General features: G+C 35.1%; 1 long non-coding RNA gene across 1 annotated transcript in view; it reads left to right on the plus strand.

The window, feature by feature from the left end:
* Window positions 1–23,139, plus strand: part of LOC136793794 (uncharacterized) — a 392,876-nt gene that overhangs the window by 312,839 nt on the left and 56,898 nt on the right. The gene's annotated exons all lie outside the window — the stretch shown is intronic.

Consider the following 23,139-nt stretch of genomic DNA (forward strand, 5'->3'; position numbering starts at 1 on the left):
GTTTTTCTCTGAGGTCCTAGTCCACCCAAGTCCGCCCCAGATGATCACCACTACAGCTAGCAGGATCCTGTGGGTCTGTCCATCATCAGCTAGTGATGTGTATTATTGTGTATACTTGGAACTTAGAATACAATTTAAAATTTAAAATAAAAATATCTGCTAGGGTAAAAAGCATTAATCAATACTAGATTTTATATATTTTAAGGACTGTGTTAGGTACCTGTGGCTTATCTTTGATGCACTAATCATTACTATATATTTTGAGAAATAGATTCAGATTTCCAAGGATCAATTTACAAATGAATTTTTGGCAGAAAAACTGTTTGTCAATTGAGCTATATCCATAGTTTCGTAAAATATATTTTTTTACCCTTTGCTTATGGAAGCCTAGTTAAGCCAAATATACTATTGTTGCTTCAAAGAAGATTCTCGGTGGTATTGGCAAGGCTTTGCAATATTCTAAGCCAGTTTGCAAAGCCTCAAACAAGCATACATATCTGTGCTTAGGCAGCCTTAACTTAGATCCCTTAAACTTGTTTCAGATTTTCTTCTGCTCTATGTCAGAGTACATTTAGTAAAAGCCAAATCTCTGGCCGACTGAGCAAAACTCTCCTAGGTAGTCTTTCTTTAGTCACTATGTCAATCTCCTTGGGATATCCGGGTGCTTTAATGGCTGCTTAACCAGACAGGTTTTAGGAATTATATTCTCAGCATTACCAGTTTTTTTTCTAGGAGTCTTTTTACCTCTTGTTTTTGTGGACCTGTTTGATAATACTTACTTTCCAAAAACAAATGTCTAATCTGTTTTACAGGTTGTTTTAGGGAGCAGCATATTAAAGAATGATATGCTAATTGGGCTCCCTTTTGGGCAACATAAAGCAGCTTTTTCAGGTGTAGTACACAGAAACGGATGACATTCTGGTAGCTTTTGTTCTTAAAGAAAATGATACTTATGGCTGAAACAGATGTTGCAAATTAAAAATCAAATTAATGACATGATTCTTTACATATTTTCTATGGCATAACAGTATATAACATTTCTGATAAAATTGTTCATGAAAAATGCCAATTATTTAAAATTTAATCTTTTAAGAAAATCTAAATCAGAAGTCAGATTAGAATACCTTTATGCTTATTTTCTTAACAAAAATCTGACACAAAAATTATGATAGAGCTTTGGTTGATACAGTTATATAAATTGCTTATACATGTATTATTTAGAGATACTTCTTTTTAAAAAGAGAAATATATTTGCCTAGCCTTAGTTTAATATACTTGAAATGACAGTTCTGAATAATCATTTTTCTCTTATGCCTCCAATAAGGAAAAAGAAAAATGATTATATATGATTGAATGTGTAACTCTCACAATTTCCTCTCCTCTCAGGATTGCATTAACATCATGTTACCTAGAGGCAGTGTGGGATAGAGTCTTAATTTGGTAATACCCTTTCTCTCTAACCACTTGCGTAACTTTAGACCCATCGTTTGAACTTTCTAAGCTTTCATTTTCTTATCTACAACATAAACTTAATGATGTATTACATAGTGATTGAGAGGCATCATTGGAACAGCCAGCACTAATTATGTGCTAGATTACTATGTAATAAATACCAGCCTCTCATTTCTTTGAATTATTTTACTTATTTATTGTCATACTGTATATGTTTCTTTGCTAATAATAAACTACAAGCCAAGATTATTCCATTGTGTGTTCATCACACACACACACACACCCAGTAGCTATAGGAATTCTTCCTCTCTGCTGTAGTATATGAATAAGTACTCACCTTCTATTCATTATCCTTTTTTTCATATCCTTAGAAATTACAATCACTTAATTTTAAATTAGTAGTCCATAAAATAATAATTTTAGCATCCACAATATTAAAAAACTTTATCAATGTTAAATGTGTTAAGTATCTAGGTGAAAAGATGAGGAAGAAGTGTGACTCATTATTTATATTCAATTTGCTAAAATATCTTGAAGCATTTGAGATAGATAGAGATTGATTCATCTTTGAGGACTCTATTGTCAAAGTTATCATAGATTATTATAAAGTCATACCTAATAGGTTGATGATATTAGAAAACAATGTTTTTTGTACTAGAAAAACAAGCAGTAAAAGCCATGGAAACAGAATAGAGAGCCCAGAGATGAACCTAAACTTACATGGGTAATTAATCTAGGGCAAAGGAGTCAAGAATATACAATAGGCAAAAGATTACCTCTTCAATACTTTGTGTTGGGAAAACTGTACAGCTACATGCAAAAGAATCAAACTGGACAACTTTCATACCATATACAAAAATAAACAACTTAAATGTAAGGCCTGAAACCATAGAACTTCTAGAAGAAAACATAAGCAGAACTCTTTGACATAGGTCTTAATAATATTTTTAGGGATATGTCTCTTCAGGCAAGGGAAACAAAAGCAAAAATAAACAAATGGGACTTCATCAAACTAAAAAGATTTTTGCACAGCTAATGAAAATATCAACAAAATGAAAAGGCCACCTACTAAATGGGAGAAGGTATTTGCAAACTATATATATGCTAAGGGGTTAATATTCAAAATATAAAAGGAACTCATACAACACAAGAAATGAACAACCCAATTAAAAACTAGGCAGATGACCTGAATAGATATTTGTACAAAGAAGACATACAGATGGCCAACAGGCACATGAAAAGATGCTCAATATCACTATCATCAGGAAAATTCAAATCAAAACAATAATGAGATATCACCTCAAAACTATCAGAATGGCTATTATCAACAAATAACAAGTGTTGATGAGGACATGGAGAAAAGGGAACCCTCATGCACTGATGATGGGAATGTAAATTGGTGCAGCCACTATGGCAAACAGTATAGAGATTCCTCAAAAAATTAAAAATAAAAAAATACAATAAAATCCAGCAATTCCACTCCTGGGTATTATCCAAAGAAAATGAAAATTCTAATTCAAAAAGATTTATGTACCCCTATGTTCTCTGCAGCATTATTTACAATAGCCAAATATGGAAGCAACCCATATGGCCCATCAATAGATGAATGAAGAAGATGTAATTTACACATATAATGGAATATTAGCCATAAAAGAAATGAAACCTTGCCTTTTGGGACAACATGGATGGACCTAGAGGATATTATGCTCAGTGAAATAAGTCAGGCATAGAAAAACAAATACTGTATGATTTCACTTATATTTGGAGTCTAAAAACAAAACAAATGATCATATATAACAAAACAGAAATAGAGTTATAGATACAGAGAACAAACAGGTGGTTGCCAGAGATGATGGGGTGGGGGGAGGGAAGAAATAAGTGAGGGAGAATAAAAGGTACAAACTTCCACTTCCACATCAAATGAGTCACAGTTATGAAATGTACAGTGTGGGAAATTTAGTCAATAACTAATATCTTTGTATGGTGACATATAACTAGATTTATCTTGGTGATTATTTTGAAATGTATAAAAAATCACTGTTATGTAACAGGAACTACAATAGTGTTGTAGGATAATTATAGTCACAAACAAACAAACATACACACAAATTCATAGAAAAAGACATCAGATTTATGGTTACCAGAGGTGGAAGCTGGGGGGAGGGGGAATTGGATGAAGTCAGTCAAAATGTACTACAAACTTCCATTTATAAATACTAGGGATGTAATATACAACATGATAAATATAATTTATATTTATACACATTTAAACACTTCTGTATGTTATATAATAAATTTGTTAACAGTAAATCCTAATTTTACATCTGTATAAATGATGGATGTTCACTAAACTTGTGATAATCATTTCATGAGGTATTTAAGTCAAATAATCATTCTGTACACCTTAAACTTATGCAGTGCCATATGTTATTATATCTCAATAAAACTGGAAGAAAAAATGATGCAATAAGGGAGAAAAAAAGCCATGGAAAATGTGATACATTTATAAGAGCAATAAGGATAAGCTCATATGGTCTCCTTTTTAAACTGAGTATTAAGAGTGTATGAAAATGCCACTCAGATTCATAACTTTTAAAGTTGTACAATATGAATAGAAAAGTGTTTCTAAACTATCTAGGTTTTAAAACTTCAAAAATATCAGATTTAACAAATCTCTAGGACTAAGTTCATCTGAACTAATTTGGCCTCACACAGAACCCAATGGGGGAACTTCTAGTCTCCTGAGCACTGTACTTATGGTAGCAGAGTCTAAGGAAGTTTAAGTGACCTTCACTCAGATAATAGTCTTTCTATGAACGGCCCAAACAAGGCCTGATTGAATAGCAGCCTCTATCTTAAAAATCATCAGACTTAATGCCTGAAAATGGGGAATATGATCCTGAATTAGAAATTAGCTTAGTAGAAATGTCTCCGAGTTACACCAAGAAGACAGATCGGCAGTGCTAATTCTTATAAAGCTACTTATTCTAAAGTCCTATGAATGGGTTTCATCTGTAACCTGTCCTTTTATTTTAAAAAATACCTTAAATTAGAGGATTTTGTACAAAGATACCATAGATAAATTGAATATATAGGTGATAGAATGAGAGATTATATATAGTACCTAAGGGAAAAAAATCAAATACCTAGAATACACTAATAATATACTCAAACCAGAAATAAAAATACAGCAACCTCATTGTAAAAATAGGCAACAGATATATATAGAAAAACAAATGTGGAAGTCCAACAAGCACATGAAGAGATGCATAAACATGCATTAAGAATGCAAGTTAAAATGATATATGATTTTATACCTAGTATGGGGAAAAATCTGGAAGATGGACGTGAAGTATCAAGAAATATTTGCCAGCTGCTGGAATGAGAATGGTATAGCCATTTTGGGGGTACTTTGGTGCCCCCCAAACATAGAAGCAAAAAGCCTGTACATATATATGTGCATACATATGAGAGGTTAGACCAAAGATGTCTAGTCGGAATCGTCAGCTCAGAGGAGGAGCCATGTGCTCTAAAATAAGGCATGGCAGGCAGCTGAGATGTGATACTCTATAACTACGTACCTTCTGTGAAGTATAAATGAACACTGTAATAAACAGTGGTAGCTCCAGGCTTTGTGGAAACTGAGTATTTAAAATTTTGGTTGCTGTTTTTAAAAAAGAATACACAATTACAAGTACAAATTCACATGTGTCCATTTAGAATTTTTTTTAAATTAGTACAAATTAGAATTTAAGAAAAAAGTCTCTAAATTACCACAAACTTGAAAATATCCAGAAAAACAACACTGTAGTAATAAACTGCTTGACACACCATTCAAACACGGTTTTCTCTAAAGGTTTGGATGCATAATCTTTGATCATTTCTTCCTATATTCTTGTCAGGAGATAACTTCTGGTTGGACCATGCTTCAAAGAGAACCAAACATTCTGCTTATGACTTTTCACATGTGATTACTTAAGGAATTTTCCAAAGATTAGCTTTTGGCTTTACTGATTTCAAGTGTTTTTGTTTGGATATATTTTGGGATTGTGTATCACAGACTCTTTTTTTTTTTTTTTTTTTTTTTTTTTTTTGGTTTTTGTGGTACGCGGGCCTCTCACTGTTGTGGCCTCTCCCGTTGCGGAGCACAGGCTCCGGACGCACAGGCTCAGCGGCCATGGCTCATGGGCCCAGCCGCTCCGCGGCATGTGGGATCTTCCCGGACCGGGGCACGAACCCGTGTCCCCTGCATCGGCAGGCGGATTCTCAACCACTGCACCACCAGGGAAGCCCTCACAGACTCTTACATTTCAATAAGGTATATCTTGTCATGATATCTAATGTATTGGCACAGAGGGAGATAGAAGATGGAAGTCATTCCTATATCAGAATGACTTACAAAGGCAACTATGAAACACATAAATATTTCCCACTATGGCCAAACTCAACACCCCCTTATCTAGATCCAGGAAATGTCAGACCATACCAATGCCACTCGAAAGAAAAGGAATTGTAAATGAGAGCAATTTAAAGTGTAAAAAGACAAAAGTGTTAAACTTTTACAATAAAAATCTTACTTTCCAAAACTGTCCAAATTACACAAAAATGTGAATTCATTGCTAGTGCTTCTTACAGTGTAACTAAAGCATCCTAAAGCTTAAGCATTATTACTTTCACTTTTTTTGATTAAATACCAAATGTACCTTCTTTTGATTAAATACAAAATATAATGTGCTTAGTGCTACCTTGGGAATGAGGAAGCAATGACACTGATAATGAAAATTTTAATTGGTAGAATCTTGTGTATACTTTTGACAACACTGAGGTTATTGGTGCATTTAATGATTGCAAAATCTGTGGAAATTTAAGGACAGAAACTATATTGTAGTACAGAAGTAAAGGGAATTTGGTAAAAGGAAAGAGTCAGATGCAACGGGGGAAAGTAACTTTGAAAGTGCCATTTTTGCTAATGGAAGCTAAATAAGATTATGTAGAAGTTTAAAGATAAAGGGTTAACTGACAGATCAAAGATACTGAAAAGTGGGAAAAAAATGAAGGATGCAAAGCATAAGAAAAATGACCAGCTTCATTTCAGGAAAAGAAATAATTCCATTATAGTAAAAAAGAATGAAAAAGATGAGGCTGATGTAAAGAGGATAATTCATTATACCTGTCTATGTTATAAATTGTTTTACAGTAGGAAAGTATTACATCTACTATCATAAAGTACACAAACTTTCAAAAGAGAAATACAAAGGAATTGAACAGGATATGCCTCATTTACTAGTTAATGATTTTAAAACTATTTAAGAAACATGTTAGTACTTCAATTCTTTAAGAAACATGTTAGTGCTTCAATTGTAAAACGCAATTTGACAATTTAAACAAAGATATTGTGATAAGCCCATTTAAAAAAATTAAATTTTAAAAATTTAGATATTTGTAGATTCACATGAAGGTGTAAAAAATAATACAGAGATGTCCATGTACACTTTACCCAGTCTCCCTAATGGTAACATCTTGCAAAACAATAGTATAATATCTCAACCAGGATACTGACAGTCCAAATACAGAATAATTCCATCAAAACAAGGATTATTTCATGTTGCTCTTTTATAGCCAAACTCACATCTCTTCTCCTCAACTCTCTCTCCCACCCAACTCCAGACTCTTATCCCTGGCCATGACTCTGTTTTCCATTTCCATAAATTTGTCATTTTAATAATGCTGTATGAATGAAATGTAACATTTTGATATTTGCTATTTGTTCTCAACAAATTCTTTGGAGATTCACTCATTAAGTTTATCATGAATGTGTATCAGTAGTTTATTCCTGTATTGCAGAGTATTATTCCAATGTATGAATATGTAACAGTTTAAACATTCACCCATTGAAAGTCACCTGGGATGTTCTTGGTTTGGGATTATTAGGAATAAAACTGCTATAGATGATTATATAGAGCTTTTTGTTTAAACATATGCATCTATATGCATTGTAGAGAACACCTCCAGATTTAAAAGAAAAGAAAGATCCACTATTTTCTAATCACTTTGATCTTGTTCTTGGCCCCCACTCTTTCTATCTTCTGACAAAAGAAAACAAAGTAAAAAAATCAAAGAAAAACAACTAAGCAAAAAAGAAAGAAAAATCACTAGAAAATATTTGTATCAGTAACAATCCTCAATTTTTACAGAAAAAAAAAATTGATAAACTGAACATTTAAATACTCTACCTGGGAATAATATGAATATTTTTGCTATTAAGATCTAATGAAAAATAAGAAATAAGTAGATGGAAAGAGGGTTTGAGATCTTATTGTTGAAGTAAAAGTACATAGACTTTAAAAAATCTATATAGAATAATGTTAAAAATAATAGATAATTCATACATTTATTTATTTATTTTCTGTTTATTCAACAATTATTTCTGAGCCTTTAGTATGGATTAATCAATAAGGTGATACAAACTTTTGGTTTCAGTCCTTATATCTAAGAAACATGGAAATAGTCACTTCAGTATTACAGTTAGAAAAAAGCTGAAAAAACTGAAACCAATAATTTGTCTTTTACCCATAAGACAACTAAGATCATGAGGCAAGCTGCCACCCTAAAGTCTGGAGAGATAGGCAAACAGAGAGCTACCACCAAGATCACCTTATTTGGAGTAGAAGCAGATAGTGCCATCAACTGGTAGGAAAACTTAAATAAGGTACTGGGTTGAAATGAGTCTCCTCAAAAGATATATTCAAGACCTAACCTCTATTACCTGTGACCTCATTTGGAAACAGAGTTTGCAGATATCATCCAGTTATGATGAAGTCATACTAGGATAGGGTATGCCCTAAGTTTAATGACTGATGTCCTCATAGGGAGAGACAGAAGAGACACAGTAAAGAAGGTCATATAAAGAAAGACACAGAGATTGGAACAATGAAGCTCTAAGCCAAGGACTGTCGTGGATTGGAGTCTGCCATCAGAATCTAGGAGAGAGGCATGGAATGGATTCTCCCTCAGAGCTTCCAAAAGGAACCAAGAAGCTGCTATCTTAATTTTAGACTTTTAGTCTCCTGGATTGGGAGAGAATAAATTTCTATTATTTTAGGTCACCATATGTTAATTTTTTATGACAGACCTAGGAAACTACTACAAATGATAACTTAAAAAAATGCTGGGGCTTCCCTGGTGGCGCAGTGGTTGGGAGTCCGCCTGCCGATGCAGGAGACACGGGTTCGTGCCCTGGTCCGGGAAGATCCCACATGCCGCGGAGCAACTAAGCCCGTGAGCCATGGCCGCTGAGCCTGTGCGTCCGGAGCCTGTGCTCCGCAACGGGAGAGGCCACAACAGTGAGAGGCCCGCATACCGCAAAAAAAAAAAAAAAAAAAAAAATGCTGGAGATGGAAAGTGGGTTACTGTGTTGAGTGAGAAACTCCTGAGGACCACAGCCTTAGTGTGGCCTAACACATTTTTGTGAGTTTTATCTCCAAGAACTCTACGAGGTTCCTATGGTGAAGAATCAAGCAAAATATTCATATTTCTGGCAGGGCAAATAAAAAATTACCATTTTGAAACACAACCAGAATATTCTCCATGAAAATGGTCTTCTTAGTAAAGGAAAATATTTTATCAAAGCCATATATTTTGTGGGGGAAGGGAACTTACCTATCTCTAACATCCTCCAGCTTTTTGATTTAACCTAAGGAGGGAGCAGGGAAACAGAAATATTTGTGAAAGTTATAGTCCAGAGACCCAGGAACACAAAAAGACTGAGGCTAAATTATAAAATTAAAGAATGCATCTCTGTGCTCCACACCTTACAGTGGGGCTTCAGTGTAACAGTGGATTATAGCTGAAAGAGATGCAAGGCTTAGATTCCTTTTAAAGAGTTTATAGCAAAAGCCAAAGTTAATAGGGGATACAAAGACAAGGATCCAGATAAATTTGAATTATTTGGCACCTACAACTATAGCACACAATAAACACAGACCACCTTTTAGCCAGATTAACATAAAATTTCACACCAAAGGTCTATTTAGTTTAGTTCCTATTACCCAGTATTCCATATACAATTTTGAAAAAATAAAAATATTCTACAGGCAAGGTGAAAGTCAGTCTGAAGAGACAAAGCAAACATCTTAATCAGACTCAAATGTAATATTGACTTTACAGTTATCAGACCCAGAATGTAAAACAGCTGTGATTAATATGTTAAGGGATCTAATTGAACAAGTAGACAACATACAAGGACAGATGGATAATATAAGCCAAGAGATAGAAATGTTAAAGAATAAAAAGGAAATGCTAGAATTTTTTTTAAAATGTAATAGAAATAAAGAATGCCTTTGATGGGCTCATCAGTAGATTATATACTGTCAAGGGAAGAATCAGTGGGCTTGAATGTCAGTAAGAACTTCCAAAATTTAAAAGCAAAAAGAGTTTATTTGTTTTATTTTGGAGGTGGAGTGATAGAGACAAGATGGAGGAATAGAAGGATGTGAGCTCACCTCTTCTAACAAAAATACCAGAATCACAGCTAACTACTGAAAAATCATCGACAAATAATGCTGGAACCTACCAAAAAAGATACCCTACAACCAAAGACAACAAAAAACCAAAGGCACAACAAGACTGTAGGAGGGGCACAATCACAATAAAAATCATGATAAAATCCCATACATGCTGGGTGGGCAACCCACAAACTGGAAAATAATTGTACCACAGAAGTTCTCTCACAGGTGTGAAAGTTCTGAGCCCCATGTCAGGTTCCCCAGCCTGGGGGGCTGGCAATGGGAGGAGGAGCACCCAGAGAATCTGACTTCGAAGGCCAGTGAGCTTTGATTGCAGGAATTCCACAGGACTGGGGGAAAGAGAAACTCCACTCCTGGAGGCACAGACAAGGTCTTGTGCACACCAGGACCCAGAGAAAAAAACAGTGACCTCATAAGAGACTGGGCCAGACCAACCTGTTAATATTAGAGGGCCTCCTGTGGTGGAGGGTGTTGTGGATCACTGTGGGAAAAAGACATAGGCAGTGTCAATTCTGGCAAATATTCATTGGTGTGAGCCCTCCAAGAGGCTGCCATTTTCTCCCCAAGAACTGGCCCCACCCAACAGCTTGTAGGCTCTAGTTCTGGGATTCCTCACTTCAGACAACCAATAGGGCAGGGACACAGCCCCACCCATCAGCAGACAGGCTGCTTAAAGTCTTCCTGAGCATGGCCCTGACCACCAGAGGGACAAGACCCAGCTCCACCCACCACTGGGCAGGAACAAGTACTTCCCATCAGGAATCCTGCACATGCCTCTTAGACAGTCTTATCCATCAGGGGGCATATAGCAGAAGCAAGAAGAACTACAACCCTGCAGCCTACGGAATGGAAAGCACAATCACAGGAAGTTAGACAAAACAAAATGGCAGAGGAATATGTCCCTGATGAAGGAAAAGATAAAACACCAGAAGAAAAACTAAGTGAAGTGGAGACAGGCTATCTACCCAAAAAAGAATTCAAAGTAATGATAGTAAAGATGATCCAAGATCTTGGAAAAAGTATGGAGGCACAGATTAAGAAGATACAAAAATGTTTAACAAAGGCCTAGAAGAACTAAAGAACTAACAAAGGCCTAGAAGAACTAAAGAACAAACAAACAGTGATGAACAATACAATAAATGAAATGAAAAATACACTAGAAGGAATCAATAGCAGAATAACTGAGGCAGAAGAACAGATAAGTGAGCTGGAAGACAGAGTGGTAGAAATCACTGCCATGGAACAGAATAAAGAGAAAAGAATAAAAAGAAATAAGGACAGTCTAAGAGACCTCTGGGACAACAATAAACTCACCAATATTCACATTATAGGGGTCCCAGAAGGAGAAGAGAGTGAGAAAGTATCTGAGAAAATATTTGAAGTGATAATAGCTGAAAATTTCCCTAACATGGGAAAGGAAACAGTCACCCAAGTCTAGGAAGTGCAGAGAGTCCTAGGCAGGATAATCCCAGGGAGGAACATACCAACACACATAGTAATCAAATTGATGAAAATTAAAGACAAAGAAAATATTAAAAGCAACAAGGGAAAAGAAATGAATAACATACAAAGGAATCCCCATAAGTTTATCAGCTGATTTTTCAGCAGAAACTCTGCAGGCCAGAAGGGGGTGGCACAATATATTTAAAATGATGAAAGGGAAGAACCTACAACCAAGAACACTCTACCCAGCAAGGCTTTTACTCAGATTTGAAAGAGAAAGCAAAAGATTTACATACAAGCAAAAGTTAAGAGAATTCAGCACCACTAGACCAGATCTGCAACAAATGCTAAAGGAACTTCTCTAGGCGGAAAAGACCAGAACTAGAAATGAGAAAATTATGAAAGAAAAACACACCAGTAAAGGAAAATATACAGTAAAGGTAGGAAATCATTTGCACACAAATATGATATCAATAAGCAATTGTGAGGATAGCACAAATGCAGGAGATTGGAAATGCATTTGAAATTAAAAGAATAGCAACTTAAAACAATCTTGTTTATATATAGACTGCTATATCAAAACCTCATGGTAACCACAAACCAAAACTCTATGATAGATACACACACAAAAAGGAAATAGGAATCCAAATAAAACAGTAAACTGAGTCATCAAGTCACAAAAGAAGAGAACAAAAGAGGAAGGGAAGAAAAATTACCTACAAAAACAAATCCAAAATAATTAACAAAATGGCAATAAGAGCATACACATCGATAATTACCTTAAATGTAAATGAATTAAATGCTCCAACTAAAAGAGAATGGCTGAATGGATACAAAAATAATACCCATATATATGTTGCATACAAGAGACCCATTTCAGATCTAGGGACATATACAGACTGAAAATGAGGGGATGGATAAAGGTATTCCATTCAAATGGAAATCAAAAGAAAGCTCGAGTAGCAATACTCATATCACACAAAATAGACCTTAAAATAAAGACTGTCACAAGAGAAAAGGAAGGACACAACATAATGATCAATGGATCAATCCAAGAAGGTATAACAATTATAAATACATATGCACCCAACATAGGAGCACCTCAATATATAAGGCAAATACAGCAACAAAAAGAGAAATTGACAGTAACACAATAATAGTGGGGGACTTTAGCACCCCACTTTCATCAGTGGACAGATCATATAGACAGAAAATCAATAAGGAAACACCGGTCTTAAACACATTAGACAAGATGGACTTAATTGATATTTAATTGATATTTAGAGAGCATTCCATCCAAAAGCAGCAGAATACACTTGCTTCTCAAGTGCACCTGGAACATTCTCCAGGATTGATCACATGCTGGGCCATAAAGTGAGCCTCAGTAAATTTAAGAAAACTGAAATCATATCAAGCATCCTTTCTGACCACAATGCTGTGAGATTAGAAATCTACTACAGGAAAAAAAAACTGTAAAAAACACAAACATGTGGAGGCTAAGCAATAAACTACTAAACAACCAATGGATGACTGAAGAAATTGAAGAGGAAATCAAAAGATACCTAGAGAAAAATGAAAATGAAAGCACAAAGATCCAAAACCTATGGGACACAGATAAAGTAGTTCCAAGAGGGAAGTTTATAGCAATGCAATCTTCCCTCAGGAAACAAGAAAAATCTAAATAAACAACCTAACCTTACACCTAAAGCAACTAGAAAAAGAACAAACAAAACCAAAAGTTAATAGAAGGAATGAAATCATAAATATCAGAAATAAATGAAATAGAGGTGATAAAAACAATAGAAAAAAAATCAATGAAGCTAAAATCTGGTTCTCTGAGAAGAAAAAATTGATAAAACTTTAGTCAGACTCATCATGAAAAGAAGGGACAGGGCTCAAATCAATAACATTAGAAATGAAAAAGGAGAAGTTACAACTGACACCACAGAAATACAAAGGGTCACAAGAGACTACTACAAGCAACTTATGCCAATAAAATGGGCAACCTGAAGAAATGGATAAATTCTTAGAAATGTAGAACCTTCCAAGACTAAACCAGGAAGAGACAGAAAATATGAACAGACCAATCACAAGTACTGAAATTAAAAACTGTGATTTAAAAATCTTCCAACAGGGCTTCCCTGGGGTGCAGTGGTTGAGAATCTGCCTGCTAATGCAGGGGACATGGGTTTGAGCCCTGGTCTGGGAGGATCCCACATGCCATGGAACAACTAGGCCCATGAGCCACAACTACTGAGCCTGCACGTCTGGAGCCTGTGCTCCTCAACAAGAGAGGCCACAATAGTGAGAGGCCTGTGCACTGTGTTGAAGAGTGGCTCCCGCTTGCCACAACTAGAGAAAGCCCTCACACAGAAACAAAGACCCAACACAGCAAAAATAAATAAATTAATTAATAAACTCCTACACACAACATCTTCTTAAAAAAAAAAAAAAATCTTCAAACAAACGTCCAGGAGCAGATGGCTTCACAGGTGAATTCTATCAAACATTTAGAAAAGAGTTAACACCTACCCTTCTAAAACTCTTACAAAAAATTGTAGAGGAAGAAACACTCCCAAGCTCATTCTATGTGGCCACCATCACCCTGACACCAAAACCAGACAAAGATATCACACACACAGAAAAGAAAATTACAGGCCAGTATCACTGATGAACATAGACACAAAAATCCTCAACAAAATACTAGCAAACCAAATTCAACAATACATTAAAAGGATCATATAAAATGATAAAGTGGATTTATCCCAGGCATGCAAGGATTTTTCAAAATCTTCAAATGAATCAATGTGATACACCACATTAAAAAAATTGAAGAATAAGAACCATATGATCATCTCAATAGATGCAGACAAAGCTTTCGACAAAATTCAACACGTTTTTATGATAAAAACTCTCCAGAAAGTGGTCAAAGAGGGAACATACCTTAATATAGCAAAGGCCATATATGACAAACCTACTGGTAATATAATACTCAATGGTGAACAACTGAAAGCATTTCTTCGAAGATCAGAAACAAGACAAGGATGTCCACTCTCACCACTCTTATTCGACATAGTTTTGGAAGACCTAGCCATGGCAATCAGAGAAGAAAAAGGAATAAAAGAAATCCAAATTGGAAACAAAGATGTAAAACTGTCACTATTTGCAGATAACGTGACACTATACATAGACAATCCTAAAGAGGCCACCAGAAAACTACTAGAGCTCATCAATGAATTTGGTAAAGTTGCAGGATACCAAATTAATACACAGAAATATATTGCATTTCTCTACAATAAAAATGGAAGATCAGAAAGTGAAGTTAAAGAAAATATCTCATTTACCATTGCATCAAAAAGAATAACATACCTAGGAATAAACCTACCTAAGGAAGCAAAAGACCTGTACTACAAAAAACTAAAAGACACTGGTGAAAGAAATCGAAGATGACACAAATAGATGGAAAGATATACCATGTTCTTGGATTGGAAGAGTCAATATTGTCAAAATGACTATACTACCCAAGTCAATCTACAGATTCAATGCAATCCTTATCAAATTACCAATAGCATTTTTCACAGAACTAGAACAAAATATTTTAAAATTTGTATAGAGACACAAAAGATCCTGAATAGCCATAGCAATCTTGTGAAAAAAAAATGGAGCTGGAGGAGGTTCCCTGACTTCAGACAATACTACAAAGTTAGTCATTAAAACAGTATGGTAGTCATTAAAACAGCAGAAAAACAAATATAGATCAATGGAACAAGTAGAAAACCCAGTAATAAACTGACGCACTTATGCTCAATTAATCTATAACAAAGGAGCCAAGACTATACAGTAGAGAAAATACAGTCTTTTCAATAAATGCTGCTGGAAAACTGTTCAGCTACATGTAAAAAAAGAAATTAGAACATTGTTTAATACTGTACACAAAAACAAACTCATAATGGATTAAAGACCTAAATGTAAGACTGGATACTATAAAACTCTTTCTTAGAGGAAAGCATAGGCAGAACACACTTCGACATAAGTCACAGCAATATGTTTTTTGATATGCCTCCAAAATTAATGGAAATAAAAACAAAAGTAAACAAATGGGACCTAATTAACCTCAAAAGATTTTGCGCAGCAAAGGAAACCATAAAAACACAAAAAGAGGGGGCTTCCCTGGTGGTGCAGTGGTTGAGAGTCCGCCTGCTGATGCAGGGGACATGGGTTCATGCCCCGGTCTGGGAAGATCCCACATGTTGTGGAGCGGCTAGGCCCATGAGCCATGGCTGCTGAGCCTGCACATCCGGAGCCTGTGCTCCACAATGGGAGAGGCCACAACAGTGAGAGGCCTGCATACTGCAAAAAAAAAAAAAAAAAAAGAGAACCCACAGAATGGGAGAAAATATTTGCAAATAATGAGATCAACAAGGGGTTAAGCTCCAAAATTTATGAACCGTTATGCAGGTCAATGTCAAGAAAACAAACAACCCAATCAAAAAATGGGCAGAAGACCTAAATAGACATTTCTCCAAAGAGGACATACAGATGGCCAAGAGGCACAAGAAAAGGTGCTCTACATTGCTAATTATTAGAGAAAGTCAAACAAAAACTACAATGAGATATCACCTACACCAGTCAGAATGGCCATCATCAAAAAGTCTACAAACTATAAATGCTGGAGGTGTGCATGAAAGGGAACCCTCCCACACTGTTGATGGGAATGTAAATTGGTACTGCCACTCTGGAGAACATTAGGGAAGTTCTTTAAAAAACTAAAAATAGAGCTACCATATGATCCAACAATCCCACTCTTGGGCATATATCTAGAGAAAAACACAGTTCAAAAGGATATATTCACCCCAATTTCATCACAGTTCTATTTACAATAGCAAGACATGGAAGCACCCTAAATGTCCATTGACAGATGAATGGATATAAAGACAAAGTGGTACACATATGCAATGAAATATTACTCAGCCATTAAAAAGAATGAAATAATACCATTTGCAGCAACATAAATGGACCTGGAGATTATCATACTAAATAAGTTAGAGAAGGACAAATATCATATGATATTGCTTTCATGTGGAATCTAAAAATATTTACATAAATGAACTCATCTACAAAACAGAAATAGTTACAAATGTAGAAAGCAAACTATGGTTACCAGGGGGAAGGGTGAGGGGAGGGATAGATTGGAAGTTTGGGATTGACACATACACATTGTTATATTTTAAATAGATAACCAACAAGGACCCACTGTATAACACAGGGAACTCTGTTCAATACTCTGTAATTACCTAACTTGGAAAAGAATAGATACATATATATGTAAAACTGAGTCACTGTGCTATACACCTGAAACTAACACAACATTGTTAATCAACGATACTCCTATGTAAAATAAAAAATGTTAAAATTAAATAAAAGCATTAAACAAGAAAAAAAAAAGAAAAACAAAAAGAGAAAAGGATGAGGAGAAAAACACAACAGAATATCCAGTATTGTAAGACAATTCAAAAGTTGAATATATTATTAGATAGCAGAAAGAAAAAAGATATATTGAAACAGAAGAAATAATTGAAGTAATAATTACCACAAATTTTTCAAAATTAATGACAGACACTGTGATTGTCAATTTTATATGTCAATTTTGCTAAGCCATAGTGCCCAGGTATTTGGTCAAATATACTGGATGTTTCTGCGAAGGTGTTTTGTGGATTAGACTAACATTTACATTCCTGGCCTTTGAGTAAAGCTAATTACTCTCCATATGTGAATGGGATTCATCCAGTAAACTGAAGGCCTTAATAAAACAAAGACCGACCTATTCCCACCACAAAATAATCCTGATAGTAGATTGCTTTTGTATTCAAAGTGCAGCTCTTGCCTGAGTGTCCAGTCTGCCTCCCAATCCTGCAGATTTTGGACATAACCACCACAAGCAGTGAGCCAATGCCTTAGGATAAACCTCTCTCACTCTCTACACCCTCCGTCTCTCTCTCATGAGCATGCATGTTTGTGTGCACACACACATGCACACACACACACACACACACACACACACACATTCTATTGATTCTGTTTCACTGGAGAACTTTGACTAATAGATACACCAAAACAGAGATATAGGATTCTTAGCTAACAATCACCATGAAGGATAAATAACAAAAATACTACACCTAGACATATCATATTCAAATTGCAAGAAACGAAAGGCAGAGAAAGTCTTGGAAGCAGCCAGAAAGGGAAAAAAGAAAAGCATCTTATGGGAATTCCCTGGTGATCCAGTGGTTAAGATTCTATGTTTCCAATGAAGCAGACATGAGTTTGATCCCTGGTAAGGGAACTAAGATCCCACATGCCGTACCATGTGGCCAAAAAATGTTTTTTAATAATTTTTTTTAAAAGCATCTTACTAGAGGAGGAACATGATAAGAAGTAGAGTGAAATATTTAAGCAGTTAAAAGAAGAAGAAAAAAATATATAAAACAACCACCTCCTACCCAGAGGTCTTCAAAATTTTACTTCTAAAATGAAAAATAAAGGAAGGCTTTTATAAACAAAGAAAAACTAAGAGGATTCATTACCAGTAGATCTTCTCTGCAAAAGAACATTAAAGCAAGTTTTTCATGAAGAAAGAGAATGATATAGTCAGAAACTCAGATCTACATAAAGAAAGGAATAGTGTCAGAGAAGGAATAAATGATGGTCAAATAAAATATTTTATTTTCCTATTCTGAACTAATCTAACAGAAAACTGTTTGTTCAAAGTAAGAATGACAACAATGTATTGGGTGATTATAAAATATGGAAAAGTGAAATAAATGATACCCACATTATAAGGGATGGGAAGGAAGAATTGTGAATAATTTGTTATTAGGTGCTTGCACTCCCATAAAGCTGTACAGTGTTATTTGAGTATGGACTTAGATTAGTTGTAACTGAATCCTGCAAAATTTTTAGTGAAACACTAAAAAAATGTTTAAAAGAAATATAATCAATATCCTAAGAGAGGAGATAAAATGAAATTATATAAATGTACTATAAAAATCAGTGAAACCTGTAAAATAGAAGAAAAAAGAAATAAAAAATTTAAACGAATAGAAAACAGTTACAAATATGGTACAGATTCAACAATTTCGGTAATCACTTTAAATATGACTGTGCCAAATACACCAAATAAAAGACAGAGAATGTCAGAGTATATTAAAAAACAATACACCAACATATGTTGTCTATAAGAAATTCTCTTTAACTTTAAAGACCCAGTTTAAAAGTAAAGGATGAAGAAAGATATACTATGCTAACACTAGCCAGAAGAAAGTTTAAGTAGCTCTAATGATTTCAGACAAGGCAGACTTCATAACAAAGAAAATTATTACAAATAAATAGGGAGATTATATAATAATAAAGGGGTTAATTCTCTAAGAAGACATAATAATCCTTAACACTTATGTATATAGCAACAGAGTGTCAAAATATCTGAGGTAGGTAGGTAAATAAATAAACAAATAAAATTATAAAGTGAAATAGATCTAGTGTTATAGTTAGAGATTTAAACATTCCTCTTTCAGTAACTGATAGATTAAGCAGGCAAACAGTCAGGGTATATTTGACCTGAAAAGCACCAACAATCAACTTGCTGTAAAGGACATTTATAGGTGCTTCATTCAACAAGTGCAGAATACACATTCTTCTCAAGCTCACATGGAACTACATTACATGATAAACTACATTCTAGGTAATAAAACACATCTGAAAACAATTTAAAATAATAGAAATCATGCAACATATGCTACCAGGTCACAAATATGAAACCAGAAATCACTAACAAAAAGATAATTGGAAAATCCCAAAATACCCAGAGGTTGAACAGCACACTTCTAAATAAAATATGGGTCAAAGAAGTTTCAAGAGACATATTAAAATATTTTGAACTTAATGAAAATTTGTGGCATGGAGCAAAACAGTACTTACTGAGTTATGTATAGCTTTGAATGAATATATCAGAAAAGGAGAAAGATCTAAAATCAATAATTTGTTTCTACCTTAGAAAACTAATGCAATCAAAAGAAAAAATAATAAAAAATAGAACAGAAGTCAATTGAGAAAGTTGATAAAATCAAAAGCTGGTTATTGAAAAGAAATAAAATTGGCAAACCTGTAGCCAGAAAAACCAAGAATAAAAAAAACATATAATTATCAATACTAGAAATGAAAGAAAAATCATCACTACTGATCCCACGGACATCAAAAGTATAGTAAAGGGATATTCTGAATAACCCTATGGACATAATTTCATAAATTAGATGAAATTGAACCAATTCTTGAATACACTAATAACTGAAACTCACATATAGAAAAAGAATCTTAACAGGCCTATATTTATTAAAGAAATGAAATAAATAATTAATAACACCACAAAAAAGAAAGCATCAAGCCCAAATGGTTTCAATAATGAATTCTACCAAACCTTTTAGGAAGAAATTATGCCAATTCTTTATAATCTCTTGCAGAAAACATAAGCAGCGTGAACAATTCTCTTATGATCTGAATTGTGTCTCCAAAATTCATTTGTTGAGACCCTAATACGCAGTGCCTCAGAATATGACTGTATTTGGAGATAAAATCTTTAAAGATGTGGTAAAGTTACAGTGAGACTGTGATGGTAGACCCTAATACAATGTGACTGGTGTCCTTCAAAGTAGAGGAAATTTACGCACACACACAGACCAGGGATGCACATGCACAGAGGAAAGATGATGTCAAGACATAACAAGAAGATGGCCATCTACAGGCCAAGGAGCGAGGCCTCAGTAGAAACCAAACCTGTCAACATCTTGATCTTGGATTTCTAGCCTCCAGAACTGTGAGAAAATAAATTTATGTTGTGTAAGCCATTCAGTCTGTGATATTTTTACATTGGCAGTTCCAGTGAACTAATCCAACTTCCCAGTTCATTCTATTAGACCAACATTTATACCAAAACCAGATAAAGACATTAAAAGAAAGAAAAATGATAGATCAATATTTCTCATGAAAAAAATTAAAATTCTTAAAATATTAGCAAGTCAAATCAAAGAATATATAAAAAATAGTATACTCCATGACCAAATAGGATTTATTCCAGATATACAAAGCTGATTCAACATTAAAAAAATCAATTAATATAATCTACCACATCAATGGATTAAGGAAGAAAAATTTATCTGATTATATTAATTGATGCAACAGAAGCTTTAGACGAAATCCAAAAACAATTTGTGGATAAAAATATCTAAGCAAAATGGGAACAGAGAGAAACTTTTTCAATTTAATAAAGAACATCTACAACAAACCTGCAGCTAACATTTTATCTCATGGTGAGAAGTTAGATGCTTTCCCCCTAATACAAGGAACAAGGCAAGAATGCCCTGTCTCACCACCTTATACAATATTGTATCAGAATTCCTAGCTGTTGCAAAAATACAAGAAAATGAAATAAATGGTACACAGATTGAGAAAAAAGAGATAAAAATGTCTTTGTTCTCATATATCATGATTGTCTATAGCAAATCTTAAAGAATCAATAAAATTCTCCTGGAACTTGTAAACAATTAGAGCAATGTTTCAGGATAAATGGTTAATATACAAAAGTTAATTGACTGCCTATATGCCAATAATGAACAATTGGAATTTGAAATTAAAAATACAATGGCAGGGCTTCCCTGGTGGCGCAGTGGTTGAGAGTCTGCCTGCTGATGCAGGGGACACGGGTTCGTGGCCCAGTCCGGGAAGACGCCACATGCTGTGGAGAGGCTGGACCTGTGAGCCATGGCCACTGAGCCTGTGCATCCGGAGCCTGTGCTCCACAATGGGAGAGGCCACAACAGTGAGAGGCCCAAGTACAGCAAAAAAAAAAAAAAAAAAAAACAATGGCAAGTAAGATCTAATGATAGCTATACATATAAGCATGTGAAGAAAAGGGTTGGGATCTTATTGTTGAAATATGAAGGCATAGATTTTTTTGTTTTATATGTATAGAAAAATAAATAGAAAAGAATACATGACTCATTCATTTAATAATTATTTACTAAGCAATGAGATGATACAAAGTTGAAAAAGACATAATTGCTTCCCTCAGAAAATTCTAATCTCTAAGAGATTATAGAGTAAATTTTAAATATTTATCATTCAAGGTAACATAAGTGTTTGAAAAGATATTAAAATAAAATGATACAGAGGTCAGAGGAAGAAAGTTTATAACTGCATAGTTGGATTAAAAATAGTGACTTTGAGAGGGAGTGATGTCAGCAAGATGGTAGAATAGGAAGCCTCAGACCCTCCTTACTAAGATTTCAAATTAAAAATACACAGAACAACTCCCTTCATGAGAAATTCAGAAACCAGTTAAGAGGTTCCTGCATCCCAGGTGAGTGTGAAAACAGCTGCATTCAAGCAGGAAGGAAAATTTTGGCACCCGCTCTCTACACCATCTCCCCTCAGCATACCACAGTGCAATAGAGAAGAAAATCCCAACTCTTAGGTTCTTGTAGAGGCAAAGAGAGAAGAATGAACAATACATCCAAAGTTCTGACTTTTCAGCAGCCTGCTGGAGGGACAGGTTTCTATTTTTCCTGAATCAAGAGAAGAAAAGTGATGGCTTAGAATACCAGGTATGCACCCACCAGAACCCCTCCCACATGGAAAAGCACACAGTAAAAATCCCAACTGTTGGTTATTCCTTGTGAGGAGAAAAAGTTGGAGCATGTGTCCAACCTTCTGGTTGTTGGGGGATTGAGGGGTGAAGCCTACACTTTCATCTGGTTTCTGTATCGCCCCTCTGTGAGTGCTGATGGGATCAGGATATTTTAGATGCCTGAGAGCTAATGAGAACAAAAGAGAGGAGGGAAGCTTGCTTGAGGCTTGTTCCTGCTCTGCAAGACCCATGGTACAACAGGCAGAGATCAATTTGCTTGGTGAATTCTACCTCTGGGTAAAAGGAGAACAGTTGCACTATGTGTCCAACTTTCCAGTTCTGGGAGAGGGGACTGCCCAAGAGACTGGTTTCTGTCTTTCCCAAATCTAAGAGCTGAAAGGAAAGCATATCAAGTTGGGAGATACTGAGAACAAAGGTGGCAATGGAATACTATGTACACATGTATACACCTGCCAGACCCCTTCTCCCCTGGCACAGCATGGAACAATCAGGAGTAAATCCCCAGCTCCTGACTTCTTGGAAAGAGAGATAGTTGAAGTGCACATCTAATATTCTGGCTTTTTAGGGGGCTGTCTGAAGGACTGGTTTCTGTCCTACCTACATGGGATCATTGATGGCACCCAGAAACTCCAGATCCTGGGGCCAATAAGAACAAAAGAAGGACAGGCCACTTAAATGTGGCTTCCTGTTGCTCCACAAAACCAGCAGTACCACAAATCAGCACAAAAGAGAGCAAGATGTCACAAGCTTCTGAAAAGAGAAACTGGTAAAGACTATAACTGGAAATTTACATGTACATGTCCAGAGAAGACACATCTACCAAAAAGTTATGAGAAGGTCCCAGAATTTCTAGGAGGTATTTCCCATGAGAACTCAGGCTGTAAAAACTGGGAGAGATGGCTGTTTTTTAAATTGCACAGATACCAGCACAAAATTATGAGAAACATGAACAAACAGGAAAACATAGACCATTCAAAGTAACAAAATAAATCTCCAGAAATTGAACATATAGAAAGAAGTCTA

Source organism: Kogia breviceps, chromosome 3, assembly GCF_026419965.1.
Source record: "Kogia breviceps isolate mKogBre1 chromosome 3, mKogBre1 haplotype 1, whole genome shotgun sequence".
Lineage (NCBI taxonomy): Eukaryota > Metazoa > Chordata > Mammalia > Artiodactyla > Physeteridae > Kogia > Kogia breviceps.